We start from the raw sequence: 24,791 nt of genomic DNA, 5'->3' as shown, positions 1-24,791 counted from the left end.
CCCCCTGCCTAGTAGGTGGCAATATGCATGAAAATTGCAAATTGCCAAAAACAAATAATGTGAAAGTGAAAATGGAGATTGATAGTAAAATATTACTAAAATATTGACCTGCTTCTCACCAATACCTATTGTATTGCTTCTGAAGCTATGGATTAAACCACTGGAGTCATATGGGTTACTTTTATTCTGCCTTAATGTGCTTTTAGCAGCTTCAACATCTTGGTACCCATTTAATTACTTTGTGTGGACCTACAGAGCAGAGATATTCTTCTAAAATCTTTGTTTGTGTTCAGCAGAAGAAAGTATGTCAAATACATCTGGGATGGCATGATTGTGAGTAAATGATGAGAGAATTTACATTTCTATGCAAACTATCCCTTTAAGGCCCTGGTATAGGGGGCGCATTAACGCACAGGCTTATACGGGCTGATGCCCAGGGCCTACAACTCCCATGGGTACCAACTCGTGGCCATGGGGCCCATTTTCCCCTATCCATGTTCGTGGGAATAGCAGGTTGAAATGCTTTCAGCGGAAGATGCGGTTGATGACATGGTGACAGTGCGCAACCGTTAAAAGTGTCCGTGTAGTGCTTATTCAATGCACAGCAGTTCAAATTACACATTATCTACTGCATATATATTACTTTAAATCATCATCGAGTGGTCAAAACAGCTTCTTTTACTGATCTCATGTGAATTCTACTCATAGAATGAGGCATGAAGTAATTGATAAAACATTTTAATGTCACATTAGTTAAGGTTTTACATGTAGTCATGAGCTTCCTCTAAACGATGATCCTCTAAACACCTTCCACAGTTTACTGTTGCTCAGCTGTTTATTGCGGTTTTTGGGCTCTGAGTGAAGAACGAAGAAGAAATTTGCCATGGGAATACCAGGGCCTTTAATCTTGGTAGTTCACACAAAAATGACAATTATCATTTACTTACCCTCATGCCATCTCAAACTTGTGTGACTTTCTTCAGTGGAACACAAACAAAGATATTTTAAAGGATATACAGTATGCTGTGTTTTGTCCATACAATACATGTCAATGAAAGTAAAAATGTTCAAGCTCCAAAAATACATATAGGCAGCATAAAAGTAATCCATACAACTCAAATGGTTTAATCCATGTCTTCTGATACGATATGATCACTTTTAGTGAAAAATAAACCAAAAAGGGCAGTAACAACATTCTTCAAATTTTTTTGTGTTTCATGGAAGAGAGAAAGTCATGTGGGTTTTAAATGAGTAAATGATGACAGAAGTTCAGTTTTGAGGTGAACTATCCCTGTAGAAAGCAGTAAGATAAGCAAGCAATTCGTAGGTTGATTTCCTGTAAACAAGTGTTGTCAATTCCTTTTATGTGTCCCTTCCTAACTTTTTGTTTCAGAAATACATCAAAACAGGAAAGAAATCTGGTCTGCTCTATGAGTATACAGTATAAGCCTTGTATCTAGCTAGTTATTGTGTTATATTGTGTTATATAAATACTAGACTACCCTTAAAATGGCAAACTGAACAGTTAACCCAAGCACAAATCTCCATCTTCATAGACTTATGGAATGCAACCTCTATAGCAATTGTCATTGACACTCTCTGGCTGGGTCCAAAAGCGCAGCACTGCAGCCCACATGACAATGGAGAGTGTGATTAAGAGTTATGGGCTGATGCAAAGGAGCTGCATTGCATGCAAAAAAAGTCCACAGGCTAGAGTTGAAAGCATGGAATTTTCATGACATGCGGTTCTATTAACTGTTAATAAGTGTGCATTCTCTGCAGATGTCGATGAAACATTGTACTAAAATACTGTGACATTGTTTCAGCACTACTTTTCAGCAGCATAGCAACACCACTACTGAATAGTGATGGGTCATTCGTGAACGAGTGATATCAGAAGAGCCAAATTTATTTATAAAAATATTAAAAGAAATTAAGATATGAATAATCAAAAGATTTAAATGAATAGAATTAACTCATTCAAAGTCTAAGGCCTAAATGCTCAAGCGCATACACAATCATTGTGACTGTCTGCTCAGACTAACAGCCTCACCTGTTATTCCTGTCAAACAGACAAGCAGTGTCAACCAATGAACCAAAGATGCGTGATGGAGGGCAGAGCCAACTTATTATGTTGTTCAGATTGTATTAATTTTTAATTGTTACATTTATATGCACTTTGTTTATATACATTATGGTAAATGGTCTGCAATTATATTGTGCCTTTTTTTAACTTTAGAGGTTATCAAAGCGTTTGTGGAGCGGAGGGGGGAATATCGCGCGCCCGGTCCCCAATCGGCCTGATGAGGCGCGCGAGGGATAAAGGCGGCCGGTGACGATGGTTCGAGAGAGAGAGAATTACGGGCATGTCCGTTGTGTGTGTGTTTGTTTATGCGTTTGGTTTAAGTTTGCATTAAAATTATGATTTATGTTGACAAGCTGTTTCTCGCCTCCTCCTTGCCCATCCTTTAACTGTGTTACAGCGCTTTACACTATGTCTCATTCACCCATTCACACACACATTCACACACCAATGGTGGCAGAGCTGCCATGCAAGGCACTAGCCTGCCATTGGGAGCAATTTGTGGTTCAGCGTCTTGCCCAAGGACACTTCGGAATGTGGAGTCATGTGGGCCGGGAATCGAACCTCCAACCCTGCGATTAGCAGCCAACATGCTCTACCACCTGAGCCACAGCTGCCCCATCATTAAAAAATTTGTACTTTAAATCAGGGCTGGACTGGTAATCTGGCATACCAGGTACTTTGAGGCCGATCAGGGGCAGACTGGCCATTGGGAGAACTGAGTGGGCTGGTGGGTCGGCCGCGAAACGGGACGAATGGGCCGCGATAAGCTAAAATGAGCCTCCGTATCTACAAACATTTGTAGTCCAATTCCCGACTCAATGACACTTATGAGCCCATATTTTAAGTGAATCAAAAGTGCTTATGTTTGTGAATCAGTCAGAGGGGTTACTGAATTGATCTGTATCACTTACAGAACTCCAGATTATTACTTTTGTCATGTCTGACTCGAGATGAACCAAGAACTGTTTCTGTGTTATGAAAGTAGGCTTGTGAGACTTAAATCAGTGCAATGCCACGAACAACTGACTGGTTGTTCATATAACAACATGTAGTTAATGTGTAATACAGGTAATCAGTGGTATTTTATAACAAAATAAAAAATACATTAAGTATTTATTTTATCTTATTATATTTTTTAGTATATCGTATATAGTTAGGACCACTTATTAAATTGCATTTATGCTGTCTCTAAAAAGTATGTAAAAAGTTATTACATCACTCATCATACATTAATAATTACATTTTTCTTTCAAATATTTCTTTTTCAAAAGAGCTAAAAAAAACAAATAATAATAATAATATTTGAAACATTAATGAACCGGAATCTTTCAGAGGAATACAATTTGGAACCAGAATCTTTAAATTCCTTATGATTCTCATTCTAACACAGGACTCAAATGAGCATCTGGGCAGCGCTTCAGCTCTGCACTCTGCATGCATGAGCGGGTGCGTGGGTGGGTAATGAGTGAACACCATCACACCTTATTTCACATTATACGCCTCATTCACATGTGCATGTGCAAGCAGCCTGTGTATGACACAGTATGCGTGATATCAGATCATGAGTGATGTGAACTGTGCTAATTCCAGTCAGTGCAGGCCTATGCATTGCATGGAACTGGAAGTTCAAATAAAATTAACAAGTTTTTCATTAACCTGTGCATGTGCTCTTCTAATTATGGATCGATTGTCTACAGTGTCTCAAATTGAGCATTATTGTCTTCTGACATTTGTTTTTAAAAAGGATACTGATACAGACATATCTATAGACTAAAGGAGGGACTCAATATCTGTTGCACTGAAGGAGGGACCCAAGCCAAATCTATAGACCAGAGGTTCTAAACATTTTTCCTGGAAAATCTTTGTGTTAAGCAGAAAAATGAAAGTCATATACATCTAGGATGGCATGAGGGTGAGTAAATGATGAGAGACTTTTAATTTCTGGGTGAACTAGTAACTATAATCTATCCATACTCTGGTTAATCATTTATCCTATATTAAGTTTACATGCTCCACAGAGAGTACAGCCATTGGAATATATTAATGTATACATAAATGCAGTCAGTGTGTGGGCAGAAACTGTACAGAATATGTGCATATCTTTGTAGTATGGATTTGGAGCTTTCCAAAGAAGCAGGCAAACCTGGCATGGGCTACATTAGTAATTATACTAATGGATTTATATTTTCTATTGTTATACTTGATACATTAATTGTTTGTGTAACCCTGTGTTAAATAGGGTTACTAAATAATAGCACTATGTTAGAGTGATTTGGTAACATAAGTGTAATATATGAGGATTGTGGTTGAAAATAAATAAACTGTGATATAAATTGTAATTTGAGGGTGTACTTTGATAAACACCATTATATAAGATATTTACAGTAAAAGAACCGAGCGCTCCTGGGAAGGCTCGTTGAGGGAAACCCCAAAAATGTATATAGTTTGTGTGAAATGTACTGGTGCAAACATGTGGTAACTATCAGTTTTTATGTCCATCCTGATGTGATAGGCTAATTCCTTGTTCGTTTACGCCTTTTTTGATGCAAGGTAAATGTTAACCGTGCCCTGACATGTCAATCAAGAGTGTGTGAAGCGTTTATATAGAGAGACGAGAAGAGAGGAGAGATGAAAAAAGAACGGAGATGAGCAGTTGTGAACAGGGATAAGTAGTAGTGAGCTGACTAAAACTCCTGAAGAGTTCGTGTGTGATGGTTCACTGACGAAAATCATAAAGATGGTTTGCATGTGGACATGTAGAGAGACTGTATACTAAGCACGAGTGTGTTTTAGTCATCGAGGGATTTATTCAGACACCGTGGACACATCCAGATAGCTCTTTGAGTCTCCGGACGCACTCAAAGGTCCTCTGGCTACGGGGGATTCTGACGGCAAAGAGGCTGAGAGACTGAATTTTATCGGCGCATGATTCATCGCATTTCGCTGGAGAGGAGGCTGTGAGCCGGTGCGAAAGCTGAAATCCAGTGAGAGCGTAATTATTGAACATCGAGGAGTTTCAGGTACTCAACATATTGTTTTGTTGGCTCTAAACAAGTGAAGAGGCCAATCTACAGTTCAAAGGCAACTCCGAACGCAAGCTGCAACACAGGCCTGCAACGCTGTGTGTGTGTGTGTGTGTGTGTGTGTGTTTGTGTGAGTGTGGGCCCACTGTATGTACATTTGATGTATGTTTATTGCATATTTACCAGGATTTAAGTTTCTTTTTAACACCGAAAGAGGTTTTTTTGGTTAAGTGTATGTTCCAGCGAGTGCATGGAACGCCTAAAGGGTTGAAATACCATAAAAGATAATTGTTTTTTTTTTTGCAAGTTAAATATATATTTATTTAGACTGTTTATTTTATTATTTAGATTTTTTTTATGTAAATAAATATAATTGTTTATTATACCTTTTCAGTTCATGTGCATATGTCTGGGGAGTTAATAATTCTGAAATTGGGGTTATTAGAAGGTTATAGTCGAGCTAAATTTAAAAGAACCTGGTGCTCCTTCCGTCAAATAGGTTAGATGCAGGTACTTACCTAACGGGAAGGAAGCCTTACACAAAGTGGGGGCTCGTCCGGGATTATTTTTATATGTGCGCCTTCTGTTAGTCCCAGGCTAAAAGATAAACAACCCAGACCGTAGCTATAACACTGCCAATTGTCAGTAAAGCTGTTTGAAGACTCTGAAAAAGCTAAATATGTCGGTTAGCCATAGCGAAACCTTACAGTCTGAGCTTAGTAGTTGGTGCAGTGAGGAGGGCATCGACGAAAAACATGTTGTGTTGTTAACGGGTGTACCTACTGGGACAGAGGCAGCCTTTATAGAAGAGGTTGCTCAAAAAGTTAAAGTGTTTGGCCGAGTAAGAGTCAGAGACACTAGATTAGGGCCAAAACCCCATACCTTAATGGTATTACGTGAGTGTAGAGGAGTTGTTGACCCCAGTAGTGCGCCAACTGAACTGCCGCCAGTAGAGGGAGCTGTGCCATGGAAGGTGGTTGTGACCTCTAAAAGTAACTTACCAGCAGACCCAAGCGAGTTTGCTGCCAAACTTTCACTGTTCCTAAGTGGGGAGGGGAAGTCAATGACTGATGTAGAAGCCCTGTTAACCCCGAGTAGTCCAGACCCTTGTTCTCCTGAATCAATAATTAGGGCTGTTGGGGAAGTGTTGAACAAAGCACATAAGAGTTCCAGTGATGAGTTCCAGCCCAGATGCCAGCTCGTTGCAGTATCTGGAGGCCTTAGAAAGTACTTTCGGTTCATCTGAGTCTGGAGAAGATTTGTACTTCGCATTCAGACTGCTCAGACAGAGCCAGCACGAATCTTTGTCTGATTTCTTAAAGCGAATAGAAAGATCCCTAGCCAAAGTAGATAAAAGAGATGGAATATCATCAGAGAACGTAGACAAGGTTAGAGTAGAGCAGTTAATTAGGGGAGCTGTAGAATCAGACTTGATGCTGCTTCAGTTAAAGTTTAGGGAAAGAAAAGCTAACCCACCGACATTCTTAAGGCTGTTAACTGAAATTTGGGAAGCCGAAGAGCAAGAGGCTGCCTGGCACAATCTAGCAGCCACAGCTAAAGCTGTTCGTTACTGTGATGTAACACAAAGCTGTCCCACAACGGTCAGTAACCTTCATGCTGAGATAAAAGAGCTAAAGAGTCAACTAAATAGGGAAAATGCCAATTCCCTGTCTGACACCATATCTATCAGAGAACCTGAAAAAAAGAATAGCAAGCAAAGTAACAACTACCCACCAGAAACTGAGAAGGGTGGTGAGGTGCAGTTGTTGAAACAGCAAGTTCAACAGTTACAGCAACAGATAGCTGTAATGAGCATCAGTCAGACCGAAAATGCATGTCCACCCAAGTCACCTAACCCTCCTCCTGAGTCACGGAGACCCAAGCACGTATATAACAGAGAAGGGTTATTTTGTTATCGGTGTGGGGAGGATGGGCATATGGTCAGCCAATGCCAAAGTCCAGAGAATTCCGTGCTGGTAATTCAAAAGTTGATAAAATCGTTGAGAAAGGCCAGAGGGTCCGAGAAAGAAGCTAACCGTAGTCACCTGTCTAGAGGGCCTAACTGTTTTTCTAAAAACAGTCAGGTGAAGTCTTACCTACCAAGTACAGTTCCGCCCGGGTTAGTTGGACCCGCCTCAACAGTCACCTTGAGAATTAATGGAACTCCCTGTCAGGCTCTCTTGGACAGTGGGTCCCAAGTAACTATCATATTGGAATCCTGGTATGCCAAAAACATACCTGAGGTGGCCATTCATCCACTGGCAGGATTGTCCAATTGGGGCCTAAGTTCGTCAAGCTATCCATACAAAGGGTACATCGTTATCGATGTTTCTCTGTCTGACATCGGCCAAGGAGATGGGGAACCTACCCCCATCTTGGCACTAGTGTGTCCGGAGCCCCCAGGCCCACAACAATGCCCGGTGATCATAGGCACGAATGCTAGTTTCTTTAAGCGACTCACTGCTTTTACTGAGAATTCATCTGGACTTAAGGTGGCGCAGGCTTTGCAAATCCACACGCACACCCAGTTCCCCACACCGACTTCTGACCGCCCTGAAGGAAAGGTTAAGTGGGTGGGGCCAGGGATGCTAAACATTCCGTCTAGAGGGGAAAGTTATGCCGTTTGTAAAGTGGAGTCGGATAAACCACTTAGAAAGGATATCTATGTCATTGAACCTTCTTCAAGCAATTCACTGCCTGCAGGAGTGTTTGTTCCCCCTTTGGTTGTGCCTACATCAGCGGTAGACATAAATAGTTTCAAAGTGCTCCTACAAAATGAAACCAGCAAAGACATCTCTATCCCTAGTGGGACGGTGGTGGTACAAATGTTTTCTACCGACATGGTCTTAGTTGCTCAAGAAGCACCCAACAATGAAAAGACTATTGACCCAAAGTTATTTGATTTCAGGAGGTCGCCCATACCACCTACGTGGGAGGAGCGATTACGTCACAAATTCGCAGAGCGACGTAAAGTGTTTTCCCTGGAGGAGTGGGATGTGGGGTTAGCCCGTGGGGTTGAACACCACATTCGCCTTAATGACTCAAGGCCTTTCAGAGAACGCTCTAGGCGAATAGCTCCAGCTGACTCTGATGATGTGAGGAGACATCTGAAAGATCTCCTAGCAGCAGGGATTATAATAGAATCCAGGAGTCCTTATGCATCGCCTATTGTGATTGCTCGAAAAGAAAAAAGGAACCGTTAGAATGTGCATTGACTATCGTACGCTCAATAGTCGCACAACACCCGATCAATAAACCACTCCGCGCATAGATGTTGCCTTGGACTGCCTGTCTGGTAGTAAATGGCTTTCAGTATTAGATCTGCGTAGTGGCTATTACCAGATAGCCATGTCTGAGGCCGACAAGGAGAAAACCGCCTTCATATGCCCGTTAGGCTTCTATCAGTTTGAACGGATGCCGCAAGGGATCACAGGGGCACCTGCGACATTCCAAAGGTTGATGGAGCGGGTGGTAGGAGACATGCACCTGTTACAAGTGATAGTATATCTTGATGACCTCATCGTGTTTGGCCGTACCGTCGAGGAGCATGAGGAGAGGTTATTCAAAGTAATGAACAGACTGGAGGAATGTGGGTTGAAGGTCTCAACAGATAAATGTCAGTTCTGCCATCCCCAAGTGAAATATGTCGGGCACATTGTGTCTAGTGCTGGAGTGTCGCCCGACCCTGATAAGGTAGCTGCAGTATCCCAGTGGCAAGTTCCTACAAATCTAAAGTTGCTGAGATCTTTTCTTGGATTCTGTGGGTTCTACCGCAGGTTTATAAAGGGATACTCTACCATAGTAAGGCCTCTGACGGAGTTGACAAAAGGGTACCAACCTGTAAAAGGTCGGTATAAGCCTATGGGGAAGAAGTACCTCAGAGAAATGGACCCATTTGGAGAGTGATGGGATGAATCCTGCTCTGAGGCTTTCAAACAGATAATCCACTGTCTAACTCATGCACCTTTACTTCCCTTTGCAGACCCAGAAAAGCCCTATGTACTTCACATTGATGCCAGCTTCAATGGGCTGGGTGCCGTATTGAATCAGGAGTATCCTGAAGGGCTGAGAACTGTGGCTTATGCGAGCTGTAAGCTGAGTGGTACTGAACAGAGGTATCATGTGCATCAGTTAGAGTTTCTAGCGCTGAAATGGGCTGTAGTGGACAAGTTCCACGATTATCTGTATGGAGCCCATTTTGAAGTCAAGACTGACAATAACCCGCTCACTTATGTGTTGACAAGTGCGAGACTGAATGCCACTGGTCATCGTTGGCTAGCTGCTCTAGCAAACTATAATTTCAGCTTGCAGTATAAGCCGGGGAAACAAAACACTGATGCGGATGCATTGTCCCAATATCCCGGTCACAGTGATCAGTCAACCTCGTGGACCGAAGTCTCCAAGTCAGGGGTAAGAGCTATCTCCAAGTTGGCTGACAAGCCATTGAATGATAATTTGGTTAGACTGGTGGACCATTTGGGAGCGTCTCCTGACTGTATTCCTTCGGCATACGTTTGCCCAGTAATGTTAGGAGGGGAATATATGGAGCCCTTAACAACTCTTGACTTAAGAAAAGTGCAAGAACGAGATCCTGTCATAAGCCCATTCAAATATCACATTGAGCAGGGTGATGTGCCTATCCTTGAGAAGGGTGCGGACCCTATACGGAAGACTATGCTACGTCAAGTTTCCAAAATGGTAGTTCGAGACACTTTGTTGTACAGGGTGACACAGAGCCCAACTCAGAGGGAGAGGCTACAGTTAGTCCTTCCTGAAGAGTACCGGTTGAGAGTTCTGAGATCTGTTCATGATGATTCACGCCACTTAGGTGTGGATAGAACCACAGAACTTATAAGAGACAGATTTTACTGGCCGCGTATGAGTCATGACATTGGAAAGTATGTAAAGGATTGTGGCCGCTGCACAACTCGGAAGTCATTGCCTACCAAATCTGCACCATTACAACAGATAACTAGTAGTGGTCCACTTGATCTGGTGTGTATAGACTTTCTGTCATTAGAGCCTGATACGAAGGGTGTGTCGAATATATTAGTCATGACGGATCATTTCACCAGATATGCCCAAGCTTTTCCTACTAGAGACCAACGTGCTGTTACTGTGGCCAAAGTTTTGGTCGAGAAGTTCTTCGTCCATTACGGGTTACCCTCCCGCATTCATTTTGATCAGGGGCGGGATTTTGGGAGTAGTCTAATCAGAGAAATGTTAAGCTTATTGGGTATTAGAAAATCACGGACTACTCCTTACCACCCCCAAGGTGACCCGCAGCCTGAGCGCTTTAATAGAACGTTGCTTTCTATGCTTGGAACGCTAGAACCCACAAAGAAGAGTAAGTGGAGTCATCATGTTAGTCAGCTTGTGCATGCCTACAATTGCACTAAGAATGAGGTTGCACTAAGAACAACGGGTTACTCCCCTTAATATCTGTTGTTTGGACGTGAAGCCAGACTTCCTGTTGACTTATGTTTTGGAACATCTGTAAATAGTCAAAAGGAGGTAATCCATCATAAGTATGTAAAAGACATGAAATCTGAGCTTCAGAAAGCATACAAATTAGCTACTGAGACAGCTGACAAAGCTCACTTGAGAAATAAAGTGAGATATGATCAGAAGATGAATCCACAAGGACTGAGTGCAGGAGATCGTGTTCTGATAAGGAATCTGACATTTACAGGAAAGCATAAGTTACAGGACAAATGGAATGCCCTACCTTATATGATTACTGAGAAATTGCCAAACCTACCAGTGTACCGATTGAAACCAGAGGCTGGAGAGGGAAGGTTAAAAACGTTGCATAGAGATCACCTATTGCCTATAAGAGAGAGTGTGAGATTGCCTGAACCTGTATTGGGAAAACTAGATCCAAAAGGTGTAGTGACCAGAAAACAGGTAGTGAGAGAGAAACAAAAGTCAGTGACAGACAATGCTCCCTTACCAAATGCAGTGTTCACAGAGGATACGCTGGACAGCGACGAAGATGATCTTTGTTACTATTCTCAGAGACAGTATAATTGGCCAGAGAGAGAGCCAATACGTTCTCCTATTGTGAGGAGGGAGACTGTTAGTGAAGGAGATAATGAAGTACAAAGACTTGAACCTGAAAGGAGAGCGGTTATGTTTGAAGATGAAACTGGAGAGTTACCTGAGATGCATGAGCATGTAAATGAAAACTTTGAACAAGATGCTCAACGAAAGAGTGTTGCTCATGTACCTGAGGAAGCAGAGAAAGATACTCTGGTATTAAGGAGATCTAAGAGAGAAACTAAGCCTGTGGTAAAACTTAGTTACAATAACTTAGGGAGACCCACAGACCAGCCTATCACTGTGATACACAGAGGGATGGTCATCAGGTTTGAAACTGACCTTAATGCAAGGAAAAGTGCCTGTAATACCGTGTGGTGTCATTCTTTAGCATTGTGTAAACCATGTACATCATCTGTTACTAATCCTCCTAGAGCAATTGCTCTAATGTAATTGCATGAAACTCATGAGGACATGAGAAGGTTTTGAGGGGGGAGGATGTAACCCTGTGTTAAATAGGGTTACTAATTAATAGCACTATGTTAGAGTGATTTGGTAACATAAGTGTAATATATGAGGGTTGTGGTTGAAAATAAATAAACTGTGATATAAATTGTAATTTGAGGGTGTACTTTGATAAACACCGTTATATAAGATATTTACGGTAAAAGAACCGAGCGCTCCTGGGAAGGCTCGTTGAGGGAAACCCCAAAAATGTATATAGTTTGTGTGAAATGTACTGGTGCAAACATGTGGTAACTATCAGTTTTTATGTCCATCCTGATGTGATAGGCTAATTCCTTGTTCGTTTACGCCTTTTTTGATGCAAGGTAAATGTTAACCGTGCCCTGACATGTCAATCAAGAGAGTGTGTGAAGCGTTTATATAGAGAGACGAGAAGAGAGGAGAGATGAAAAAAGAACGGAGATGAGCAGTTGTGAACAGGGATAAGTAGTAGTGAGCTGACTAAAACTCCTGAAGAGTTCGTGTGTGATGGTTCACTGACGAAAATCATAAAGATGGTTTGCATGTGGACATGTAGAGAGACTGTATACTAAGCACGAGTGTGTTTTAGTCGTCGAGGGATTTATTCAGACACCGTGGACGCATCCAGATAGCTCTTTGAGTCTCCGGACGCACTCAAAGGTCCTCTGGCTACGGGGGATTCTGACGGCAAAGAGGCCGAGAGACTGAATTTTATCGGCGCATGATTCATCGCAGTTCGCTGGAGAGCTGCGAAAGCTGAAATCCAGTGAGAGCGTGATTATTGAACATCGAGGAGTTTCAGGTACTCAACATATTGTTTTGTTGGCTCTAAACGAGTGAAGAGGCCAATCTACAGTTCAAAGGCAACTCCGAACGCAAGCTGCAACACAGGCCTGCAACGGTGTGTGTGTGTGTGTGTGTGTGTGTGTATGTGTGAGTGTGGGCCCACTGTATGTACATTTGATGTATGTTTATTGCATATATACCAGGATTTAAGTTTCTTTTTAACACCGAAAGAGGTTTTTTTGGTTAAGTGTATTTTCCTGTGTACAGGGTCCCGGGGGGCTGGAGCCTATCCCAGCTAACATTGGGCGAAAGGCGGGGGACACCCTGGACAGGTCGCCAGTCCATCGCAGAAATACCATAAAAGATAATTTTTTTTTTTTTTGCAAGTTAAATATATATTTATTTAGACTGTTTATTTTATTATTTAGATTTTTTTATGTAAATAAATATAATTGTTTATTATACCTTTTCAGTTCATGTGCATATGTCTGGGGAGTTAATAATTCTGAAATTGGGGTTATTAGAAGGTTATAGTCGAGAGGCTAAATTTAAAAGTACCTGGTGCTCCTTCCGTCAAATAGGTTAGATGCAGGTACTTACCTAACGGGAAGGAAGCGTTACATTTGTAATAATTTATAGTATCATAATGAGCAAATTAGCCTCCCCCAAATGTGAATTTGAGCAGTTCATACAGTGAGCTCTAGTTGAACAGCACAATGTCCCTGACCTAGTTAAAACACCTCCACAAAAGCTCTCATTCCAACAGGACACACACACACACAAATACAAATTATGTTTATACACAATCAAAATCAGAGCATTTCAGCAAGCTTGAGGTTTGCAGTAGGTTTGAAATGGAGCGGCGTCCAACCTGTCTTGCACTTAATTCGAATATTTAGCACTTTCTTCTAGAAATATGGCCTTTCTCAAATTATATGTTTAACTATTACTTTTACCCCATTTGTATATGTTCTGTATTGTGGATTGTTTGGACCCTCTAATATTTCTTGATATCAAATCTTTGTGCTTGAGTACTTTTCATAGGAGATACAGCTGAATCCAGCTGCATTAAAACACCAAATTTATTTGCCAGTTTGTGAAAAATGCAGACAATCTACACTAATGCACGCTATAGTAGCCTTTGAGACTGTAACACATACAAACCTGCATGCCCTTACTCTTGGTCCTTTCCTCTATTTAACATGATTTTCTCTTTACTTTTTATTGTGTACTGTAATTTTTACTATAACCTAGGGCCAAATGCAACTACATGATATACTATACTATATGAAATATACCACATTTTCCATGTCAGCATGATAAACAGCAATGCCTGAGTGTGTAGGATGTTATAAAAATAGTTTTAATGTGTTTTTCAGACATAATTCAGGACATGCACCAAATAAAAATGAAAATGAAAATATTATTTATAATCACTGCTAAAGGGCCCCTTCTGGTCACTGGGTCCACTTGAGGAAACTCCACAGTATCTGTAAGGCAAGGGCCAGTGTGTTGAATTATTTGTTAAACGATCACAGAAGATGCAAGGGATCGTGCCTTGTACTTTAAAAACAGCTATGTCATCATAAAATTAAGGGCACTTCTCAGCATAAATGCCTCTTCGATTTATTACTACCCATCGAAGCATCCAGTCTTTCAGACTTAATGGCTCCCTCTGGGTGTTTAGAGGCAAAACAAACTTAATTATGCTTGTTTCATGCCCACTGCATTAGAGACGTCAAGGTGCATGATTTTAATTGAAATAAATGGCTGGTGTAGGTTTCTAATGCAGTGCCCAGCCGACCTTCACAAATCTAATAACCCAAAACAGCAAAATATCTGTAAATTAGCGAGGAAGAAAATATAATTCAAGAAAAGACAATAAATGGCATATGATGTCATGCAGTTTTTTATGTGATGGATAATCGGCTCTGAGACTTATCAAACTTGCTACACTATATTTGCGTCCAGAGGTAGTTTGAACAGACACATAAAACTCTTGAAATGTGTCATTAAGGAGGACAGCAGAGTACTCTAGGTCAGTGGCAGACTGACCATAGGGAGAACCGGGACTTTTCCCAGTGGGCCATCTAAGAAACGGGGCCGAACGGGCCGCAATAAGCTGAAAAAAGGCCAGCGCGTTATGCTGAATGGGCTGCGACAGATCGAAGAGGTCCGTAAAACGGCACTGCGATATGCAGAAATGGACAGCGTGTCAAAACTCTACCGGCAGGTGGTAATAAAGTTAATGTCCAAACTGTCCAAATGCCCAAAAAAAGTAAAGTGGAACATCAAATTACGTATGTCCTTAGCAATTAGAGTTAATTTATTATGTATTGTGTCATTATAGCAATATGGTTGAATATATTTACATTCTCTATATTTTAACAGAGCCTACATTCAACTAGTCCCATTGAGCACCACCTTTTCCATTTTTATATATATTTACTGCAATTTTACTCTCTCTCTCTCTCATTGGCTTGGTTAACATGTTGGTTCCTCTAAAAGAAAAAAAAAAGGCCTATTAAGTTTAAAAATATCATCAAAGGGGTAAAAAAATATTGACATTTAATATCTGTACCTGTATGGCCCAGCCCTTCTTCCATGAAATAGGTATTTGCACATTTTCTGCTGTCTAAATATCTCAAGGAATGCATGAACTATGGTATTAAATGAATGTTAAAGTTCTATCACAATCCAACATATCAAATGAAAAGAGTATTTCGTCATAATGACAACATGCATTAGTTTGTTCCTCATGGGGTTGCAAAATGATATTGCAGGATGAACCACTTCACTACTTATGTAATTATAATAACAGCCAATAAATTATACAGCCTAATTGAACTGAGTAACCCCTAGAGGACACTAGTTGTGTATTATTTTTAGGAGGTAGCCCTCATTGTGCCAGTTGTGCATTGGTTAGTCTGTCTGCTCGGTTTGTGTTGATAGCATCTAGTGTGGCACTTTAGTGGCTTTCTGAGTGGTTCTGTGGAGTCGGGCATTAACATTATCAAGTTATTTATTCTCAGAGCCTATTTCCACTGGATTGCATTTTCCATTGCTCTCAATGTCAGAAACCACTAGCTGTGATTTTCCATTATTCTCAACACTGTGCTCTATGCATCGACTGTTCAATTAATGTATAGAGTACAAACTTGTGAATCTAAGGAGAAAGAATGAATGATACTAGGTCATCCAGACCATTGTACATTTATTTATAAAATCAACTTGCAAATATCAGCTTTCAGAATTGGTCACCTATGTGGCATTTAACATTGGTAAAAGTGGTCTAAAATTGGTAGATAATGTCTAATGCTGTATCCCCAAAAAGTAACACTTAATCCACACTTTAAAATATATGACTATCTTGCATCATATGACAAAATATCAACCCAAGTGGCATTCGTTAAGAAAGGTAGCATAAGCACAATTTTCAAGCAAAACATTTCACTGAATTGTGACATAAATTTCCAAAGTGTCAAAATAAAATTTTAGGCCTCTGTATACAGATAACATATATCATATATAATTTGTAGCAATGTTATTTATCAAATAACCAATTTTCAGATAAATTAAGGATTAAGTATTGTCAGAACATATTTTGCAGTGTTGGCTAGTCCTTCAAGTAGTGCTGAACAATTAGGGCAAAAATCATAATCATGATTATTTTGGACAAGACTGAGATCACGATTATTTAACACAATTACTCACTAACTTTGGAAACATTGTGCATTTATTGAACTTTTTTTTTTTTTTAAATAGTCTTTTTTATTATTTTTTTTAAACAGTGGATTTCTTTGAACTTGAAATGTAAACTGCACTGTGTAGGGGAGGAGGCTATTTTCATATGATATTTATTTTATGTTATGTATGGTAGTCAAATAAAGGGAAGCCTCCATCGCCATCATTAACAGCAGGGATGCTCACACTTCTATGGAATGAGATCTACTTTTTATGTTATGTTATCATGTTATTGCAGCAAGATCTACCATATACAATACAGGCTATACATGATCACAATACCAACATTTCTGTAGTGATATTTGACAACTCTTAATACAGCTTCAACAAAAACAACACTAAGTAATGTGTTAATTATGGAAGAATGGTTTCAAGTTCTTAAGTAATTATTCAAGACTAGTAAACAATCAGTAATAAAATAATAAAAAACAGGAATTAATAGAAATAGATACAAAAATAATAGAACAACAAATTTAAATTAAAAAAATTCTGTGCTTTTTTAACAGCATTAAAAGTTTTTAACAGCAGTAGGCTATCGAGTATTTAAGTAAACATTCAGAATGAAAGGCAACTTAAAATTACTACTGGTCTTCACTGTATGATTACAATACATTAATACTTAAGCTACTAAAGTTACCAAGTCAAGAGCAGTGAGTGTTTTTCAAATTTTTTTGTTATGGTTGATTGATTATTATAATGACACACTACATTAGATGGCAGCAGCAGGTCTATTAGCTTACAGGTCTGACATTTTAATACAAATCCACTTTTTCTCTACTGTTTATGTTCATTTAAGACATCACTCTCTTTGTTTACATGAATACCTCACCAAGACAGGAATTTTGGCATAATTTTAGTTTAGGTGCGCATTAGCACAAGCATTTTCAGAACACAGCTGCATGTTCAGCACACACACATAGCCGCCTGTCAATCAAACAGGACACAGCGAATTATAAAATGATGTACTCTGGATTACTTTCAACAGCATTATAAGAATATGAACTTTATAATAAGTGAACCAAAAATCGTAATTGAAAATAACATTTGCTTAATTGCCCAGTCCTACTTGCAAGTGTGAACAGCTTAAGGACTGCCATGGTTTTGTTGGCTCATTAACGTAATATGTGCTAGAGGCATGCTACCACAGCCCAGGGACAATTGAGTGCAGCTGAATACATTTGATTCACGCTTTTTTCAAACAACACTAACCAGGACAGAAAACGTAGGTTATGTGATGACCACGTACTTTTCATAACATTTAATAACATCAGCACTGTGCAGCTCGTGCGCAGTGCTGATTCTACAACAATGTCTTGTTGTAGAATGCTTTCTCCTACTGTATGTTTAAATGCTGAATTTCATTGAACACAGTAAGTTTAGAAAACATCAGTCAATACAAAATCAACCTGTAATACATGTTCCTGGTCTTACTCTCCATGGTCTTCGTATTCTGTCATCAAAGTGAAATAACTTGCTCCACCGCTGTTACAGTTTCCTTTTTGGACAATGTTAACCATTAGAACAAAATTTTCATCACGGTTTGGCTACATTCTGGTATGTTACGCCGACCTTTCACCATTCATTAATTTGCTAACATTTAATCAATAGAGTGCAACAGTAGTGTTTATTTTTCTTTATTGGGACATTTATTTTTAACAATAAGGAATTAACATGGAAGTTAAGGGGATCTGCCATTATTCCTTTGTCAAATCCAGTATTGAATAAAAGCGAGCCGTGCCTAACCGACAGCAGTTCATCAATACGAGGCATCGGGTATGCATCAAATTTAAAAACCGCATTGACTTTTCTATAGTCCATACAGAAATGGACCAAGCCTTTGCTATTAGGAACCAAAACCTCCAGGCTTGCTCAGTCACTGTGGGATTATTCCATTGCCCCCATATCCAGCATGGCCTTTAATTCCTCCCGTACCACTTGCTTTTTGTGTTTGGGTAATCGGCAGGGACGGCTACGTACCACTACCCCTGGGGTCGTTATGAGAGTCATATGACCGCGAAGAGGCGAGAACATGTCGGAGAATTCACCTTGCAACCTGGCAACCTCCATGATTTGTAATGGTGAAAGGTGGTCTCCAGAAGTGACCGGGGTGACTCGATCAGTGACTTTTAATTTGACCTCCAGTCCAAGCACCTCTCTCTCCGCAACCACCATCACAAAAGTCACAGGGACCGCCTCTCTCCATGTCTTTAGGAGATTGAGGTGGTAAATCTGACGTGCTCTGCCTCTATCTGTGCGTTTAACCTCATAATCGATTTCCCCAACCTGCTATGTAATCTCAAAGGGTCCTTGCCACTTGGTGAGTAATTTAGAGCTCAATGTGCAAGGAGCAATACAAGGCTTTATCTCCTTGTGTAAATTCCCATAGCTGAGTACCCCTATTATACAGCTGTCTTTGACGTTCTTGAGCCTGGAGCAAATTCTCCTGTGTTAATTTCCCCAGTGTTTGGAGTTTTGCTCTCAGATCAACAAGGTATATGAATTTAGTTTTTGCTGTTTGAAGGTCCCTCCTCTCAGTTTTCCCATAGGATGTCGAGTATGACGCACGGTCGATGCCCATACAATAATTAAAATGGGGAGAATCCCATGGAGGCTTGTGGGACCTCTCATACTACAAATAGCAGGGGCTCGAATCACTTGTCCCAATTTTGAGTGTCTTTGAGCATATTCTTCAGGGTCTGATTAAATCATTCGACCAAGCTGTCAAGACAGATTTATCATGAACTTTGATATGGTTAAATGAGTGGTTCTCAAATCCAGTTCTAGGGAACCATATCAATACATATTTTGGATATTTCAATTTTTCCAGCATATCTGATTCAATTCAAAAGCTTGTTGGTAGAGGCTCCAAAACCTGAACTGGGTGTGTTACATAAGGGAGACATTCAAAATATGCAATAATGTCGGTACCCAAGACTGGAATTGAAAAGCAATTGTATACCCCTTTGTAGAAGCCACGAGTTAGAGTGATTTCAATTTAATAAAAGAAAACAACGTATTTTTAATATTTAGCTAATAGTTAAGTTCTTTACCAGCAATTTAATAAGGAGCTACATTAACCATAATCCCGAAGAGAAATCCACCAATCAGGGAAGTTGCTGATCACATGGAAAGAGAAATGATAGGGGTGTTCAACATCATGCAGTATTGTGCAGACCGATCGCAGTGCATATCGGTTAGAAATTTTGTCTGACTTAAAGGGGACATATGCAAATCCACTTAAATTTTTTGTTTTATATAATTATGTGTCCCCAGTGTATGTAGACAACCACAAAATATGGTAAAAGACCATCCCTCTTTCTTTCCTTTCCCCATCAATAAAAAACAGTGTCTCCGAAGGAGCCATTCAGGTTTGCAGCCACTTATGATGTCAAAAGGGGAAAGGTACTGCCCACGGCTGGCAAAGAGATATGCCCGAGCAGCTTAGATCCACCCTCATTAAAACCTGAATGAGCAGCACACAGTCTGCCATATTTATCTCCTCAATAGAGCCACTTGTGCTAATTCGGACTGCTTAATCAATGGTGGTCAACATGTGGCTGGATTCACTTCAAAGCTAAGGCTCAAGGATGGATCAATTCTAACTCTCTGTAACCCAACTTCAGATTTGCAAGTCGTAAGTTTCGCACGTAATACTTTTTTAATGTTTGCAATTTGGCTTTCTGCATTTGCTTATTTGCACACTGTGCGAAAAACTCTTGTTGTGAAAACATTGTGCAAACTATGAAGCTGTAGCTCAGTTTCGGTTTATGATATAAACTGATTGGCGTCCTTCACAGTAGGGGTGTGCGATATGACGATATTTGATCGTGAATGATTAAAATGTCTCCACGATTCACTTTTTCGGAAATATCGTTGTATCGTGCTACAGTGCACGTTCTATCAGATGCAGTTCTATGGCTTTTCAACTACTTAACAACATGCGATGCGAGGCGCGCTAGATGTCGGCGTGTTAACAGGATCATAAACTTGCTCGTGAGATTTAGCAATGCAGGGACGATGGATGAAAACACAGAGGAGTTGATTCCTAAAAAAAATTCAACATCGGTAATATGGAAATGGTTTGGATTTTCCATAACAGACACGGCACAAACGACAGTTATTTGCAAATGTTGCAATAAGATTCGCACGTCGGATGGTAACGCAACAAATCTTTTTAACCACCTCAAAAGAAAACACCCTAAAGAATATGCTGATAGTCAAATTGTGAGGGGACCCCGTGCGAGTGCATCAGGTACATCCACGGAGCAGCCAGAGGCTAACGTTACAAGGCTTAAACAAACAACTCTAACGAAGGAGGTATTTGAGAAGGGAACTCCATATGACAGGACAAGTAAGCGCTGGAAAGATGTAACTGATGCAGTGACATTTTACCTGGCCAAGGATATGAGCCCCATAAAAACTGTGGAAAACGAGGGTTTCAAAAGACTGCTCAAAGTCGTTGATCCGCGTTACGAGATTCCCAGCCGCAAATATTTTTCTGCGACAGCCATTCCACGGCTGTATTCCGAATGCCGTAACAAGATGGAACACAAAGTTCAAAACGTTAATTTTTTTTTGCCACAACAGCTGACTTATGGTCTAGCCGCACTTCAGACCCTATTTAAGTCTGACAATTCATTTCATTGATGACTGGAAGTTGTGCAGTGCATGTCTAGAAACAACATACTTCCCGCAAGACCACACGGGAGAGCTCATAGGACAAGGCCTTAGGGAAGCGCTTGAATGTTGGGGACTGAAAGAAGCGAACATGACCTGCATGACAGTGGGGCTAACATGGTGAGAGCCTTTAATTAGTTAATATTTTTTTATTTAAACATTTTTATTTAACCTTTTTAAAATAAGCTTACATTTTTTAACTTGTTTTTGCTGCATCTGTTTATTTATCTATATTTTTAATGCTAGATGCTACCTCAAAAAAATAGAAATAGAAAAAAATGCTGACATGGGTTTTGCTCAGGGTCTGTTACAGATGTTAGATTTGTTTTTAAAACAATGTTCATTTTGTGATGAGAAGTATTTGATTGTAATGCAAGTCCTGTTGAATGTTCTTACTTTGCACAATTGCACTTCCATTTAAATACACACTTGATTAAAATATGCTCGAAAACATACTTTGACATAGTGTCATGAATGATTAACGAGGCAGACGAGGAGATACGGATCCAAACGCAGTTCGAACTTTATTACATGAACAAAACAGGAAAACACAAAGGAACAACCCACGATGGGGAAATAAAACATAAAATAGTAAATTAAACACGACGTAAGCAAACAGGGGACTCGAGGAGGAAACACACACCAGGTTGACATCAAACGACGATCGACGAAGACTGAACAAAGAAACAGGGTATAAATACATAAACAAGGGAAAACGGGGCCAATGAACGAACAGAACTCAAACACGATAATAAGGTGATTAACGGAAGCAAACGGCAAACTAATGAGGGCAGGTGAAAACAATGACAGGGAACACGAACGCTAACAGAGGACTATGGAGTTACATAAGGGACTAAAGTGAAAACTAAGAAGTGCAAAAGTGACAAGATGGAAAACAAGAGGGCAACAGTGAAACAAGACAGGGTAACCATAACAGAGCCCCCCCCCAAAGGATCGGTTTCCAGACGATCCTTTACAACAAATAACAAAAGACAAAAACCCACAAGAACAACATGAGGGCACCAGGGGCAAACAGACAGTACAAGTAGGCACATGGGCAGACAGGCAGACCAGGGGGGCACACTGGGCAGGCAGGAAGTCCGGGGGGCACAGAGGGCAAGACAGGCAGGTCCGGGAGGTGCCAGGGGCAGGTAGGAAGTCCGGGGGGGAAATGAGACAGTCCACGAGGGCACAAGTGGAGATGAGGGTTAGGGGCCCAGGGAGGTATCGACCGGGCAGGGACAGGTTTTGATGGTCTGGGAGCTGGCCACCGGGCAAGGACAGGTTTGGGGAACCTAGGAGGAGGCCACTGGACGGGGACTGGGTCAGGAGGCCAGGAGGGAGGACTCAGGACGGGAACAGGGTCAGGAGGCCTGGGTGGAGGCCAAAGGACAGGGACTGGATCAGGGGGCCTGGGAAGAGGCCACGGGACTGGGGCTGGGTCAGGAGGTCTGGGGAGAAGCCACAGGATAGGGACTTGGTCAGGGGGCCTGGGAAGAGGCCACAGGACGGGAACAGGGTCAGAAGCCCTGGGAGGAGGCCACAAGACAGGGACCGGGTCAGGAGGCCTGGGAGGAGGCCACAGGATAGAGGCCGGCTTTGGTGGCCTGGGAGGTGGTCGTGGGCCAAGGGCCGGTTCAGGGGACCTGGGAGATGACCACAGGACTGAGGCCGGTTTAGGTGGCCTAGGAGATGGAGTGGCCACAGGGGAGGCCGGCGGAGCCGCGTGAGGCGGAGCCAAGGAGGACCTCTGAGGCGGAGCCGAGGGAGGTGATGGCTCAGAAGGCCCTGAAGGCGGAGCTGAGGGAGGCTCAGGAGGTGGAACCGAAGGAGGCTCAGGAGGCGGAGCCGGGGTAGGCGGCGCCGTGGGAGGCTCTAGGAGCGGAGACCAGGAAGACTCTGGAGTCTCTGGGGCAGAGACGTAGGAGGCTCTGAGGGTGGAGCCGTCGAAGGCTTGAGTGGCTTGAGAGGCGGTGCCGGAGGAGGCTCGGGAGGCGGAGCCATAGGAGGCTCGGGGGGCTCTGAGGGCGGAGCCGTCGAAGGCTTTAGTGGCTGGAGAGGCGGAGCCGTAGGAGGCTCAAGAGGCTCTGGGGGCGGAGCCGTCAAAGGCTTGAGTGGATCGAGAGGCGGAGCAATAGGAGGCTCTGGAGGCGGAGCCGTAGGAGGCTCTGGGGGCGGAGCCGCAGGAGGCCCCGTAGGCGGAGCTGCAGGAGGCCCCGTAGGCGGAGCTGCAGGAGGCTCGAGAGGCTCTGGGGGCGGAGCCGTAGGAGGCTCAAAAGGCTCTGGGGCGGAGCTGTAGGAGACTCGGGGGGCGGAGTCCTGGAAGGCTCGAGAGGCGGAGCCCTGGAAGGCTCGAGAGGTTCGAGAGGCGGGGCCCTGGGAGGCTCGAGAGGCTTGAGGGGCGGAGCCCTGGCAGGCTCGAGAGGCTTGAGGGGCGGAGCCCTGGCAGGCTCGAGAGGCTTGAGGGGCGGAGCCCTGGAAGGCTTGAGAGGCGGAGCTCTGGGACGCTCAGGGGGCGGAGCTCTGGAAAGCTCGGGAAACTCGGAAGGTGGAGCTCTGGAAAGCTCGGGAAACTCGGATGGCGGAGCTCTGGAAAGCTCGGGAAACTAGGGGGGTGGAGCTCTGGAAAGCTCGGGAAACTCGGAAGGCGGAGCTCTGGAAATCTCGGGAGGAGGAGCCCTGGAAGACTCGAGAGGTGCTGGCTCTTGGACGATCGAGGCTTCTGGTGCTGGCTCTTGGACGGTCATGGCTACTCGCACTGGCTCTTGGACGGTCTTGGCTACTGGCTCTGGCTCTTGGACAGTCATGGCTACTGGCACTGGCTCGTGGACGTCATGGCTACTGGCACTGGCTCTTGGACGGTCATGGCTTTAGGCACTGGCTCTTGGACGGTCACGGCTACTGGCTCTGGCTCTTGGACGGTCATGGCTACTGGCACTGGCTCTTGGACGGTCATGGCTACTGGCGCTGGCTCTGGGACGGTCGAGGCTACAGGCGCTGGCTCTGGGATGGTCGAGGCTACAGGCGTTGGTTCTGGGACAGTCGAGGCTACAGGCGCTGGCTCTGGGACGGTCGAGGCTACAGGCGCTGGCTCAGGGATGGTCGAGGCTACAGGCGCTGGCTCACTGACGTCTGAGGCTAACGGCACTGGCTCACTGACGTCTGAGGCTAACGGCACTGGCTGGGTTACCGTGGTATGTGCCGGCTTAGGTTCGCCAGGTGCTGAGGGCGGAGTCAAGGGGGGTTTAGGGCATGGGGCTGCGGCAGGCGGAGGCTGGAGCGCAGAGACCACTCCCTTTCTCCTCTTCCTCCGGGCTGATGCGACTGGGGAGGCTGGGATGCTGTTCCTGGTCAGCGTGGGTTCAGGCTCGCTGGCCGTGGTTGACGAGGGCTCAGGCTTGCTGATGGTAGAGGCCGTAGGCGCTGGTTCGCTCACTGTGACATACGTGGCCGCTGGCTCGCTCACTGTGACATGCGTGGCCGCTGGCTCGCTCACTGTGACATGCGTGGCCGCTGGCTCGCTCACTGTGACATGCGTGGCTGCTGGCTCGCTCACTGTGACATGCGTGGGCCCTGGCTTGCAGACCGGGGCAGGCGTGGGTTCTGGCTCGCAGACCAGGGCAGGCGTGGGCTCTGGTTTGCAGACCGGGGCAGGCGTGGGTTCTGGCTCGCAGACCGGGGCAGGCGTGGGCTCTGGCTTGCAGACCGGGGCAGGCGTGACAGGAACAGCCCCGGACAGCTGAAGGGTCTCCACAGTGGGTGGAGTGGTAGGGTCCTCCTCCTCTACGATGCCCACGGTGAGCTGTGAGCCGCAAACTAGTAGGGTCGCCTCCAGGAAGTCGCAGAGCGTCCAGCCGTGCGTTGCCTGTGGCAACCGCTCCCTCAGCGCCGCGTTCAAATTGCCCCTAAAGAAGGCCACCAAGGCTGAGTCCGGGAAGTCTGAGACACTC

General features: G+C 43.2%; 1 protein-coding gene across 8 annotated transcripts in view; it reads right to left on the bottom strand.

Moving 5' to 3' along the window:
• The window catches only part of LOC127625692 (plasma membrane calcium-transporting ATPase 2), a 401,637-nt gene that overhangs the window by 329,747 nt on the left and 47,099 nt on the right, over nt 1-24,791 (bottom strand). The window lies entirely within an intron of this gene.

The sequence above is a fragment of the Xyrauchen texanus genome, chromosome 32 (genome assembly GCF_025860055.1).
Source record: "Xyrauchen texanus isolate HMW12.3.18 chromosome 32, RBS_HiC_50CHRs, whole genome shotgun sequence".
NCBI lineage: Eukaryota > Metazoa > Chordata > Actinopteri > Cypriniformes > Catostomidae > Xyrauchen > Xyrauchen texanus.
The sequence above is the reverse complement of the archived record's forward strand: the minus strand, read 5'-3'. Positions and strand labels throughout refer to the sequence as shown.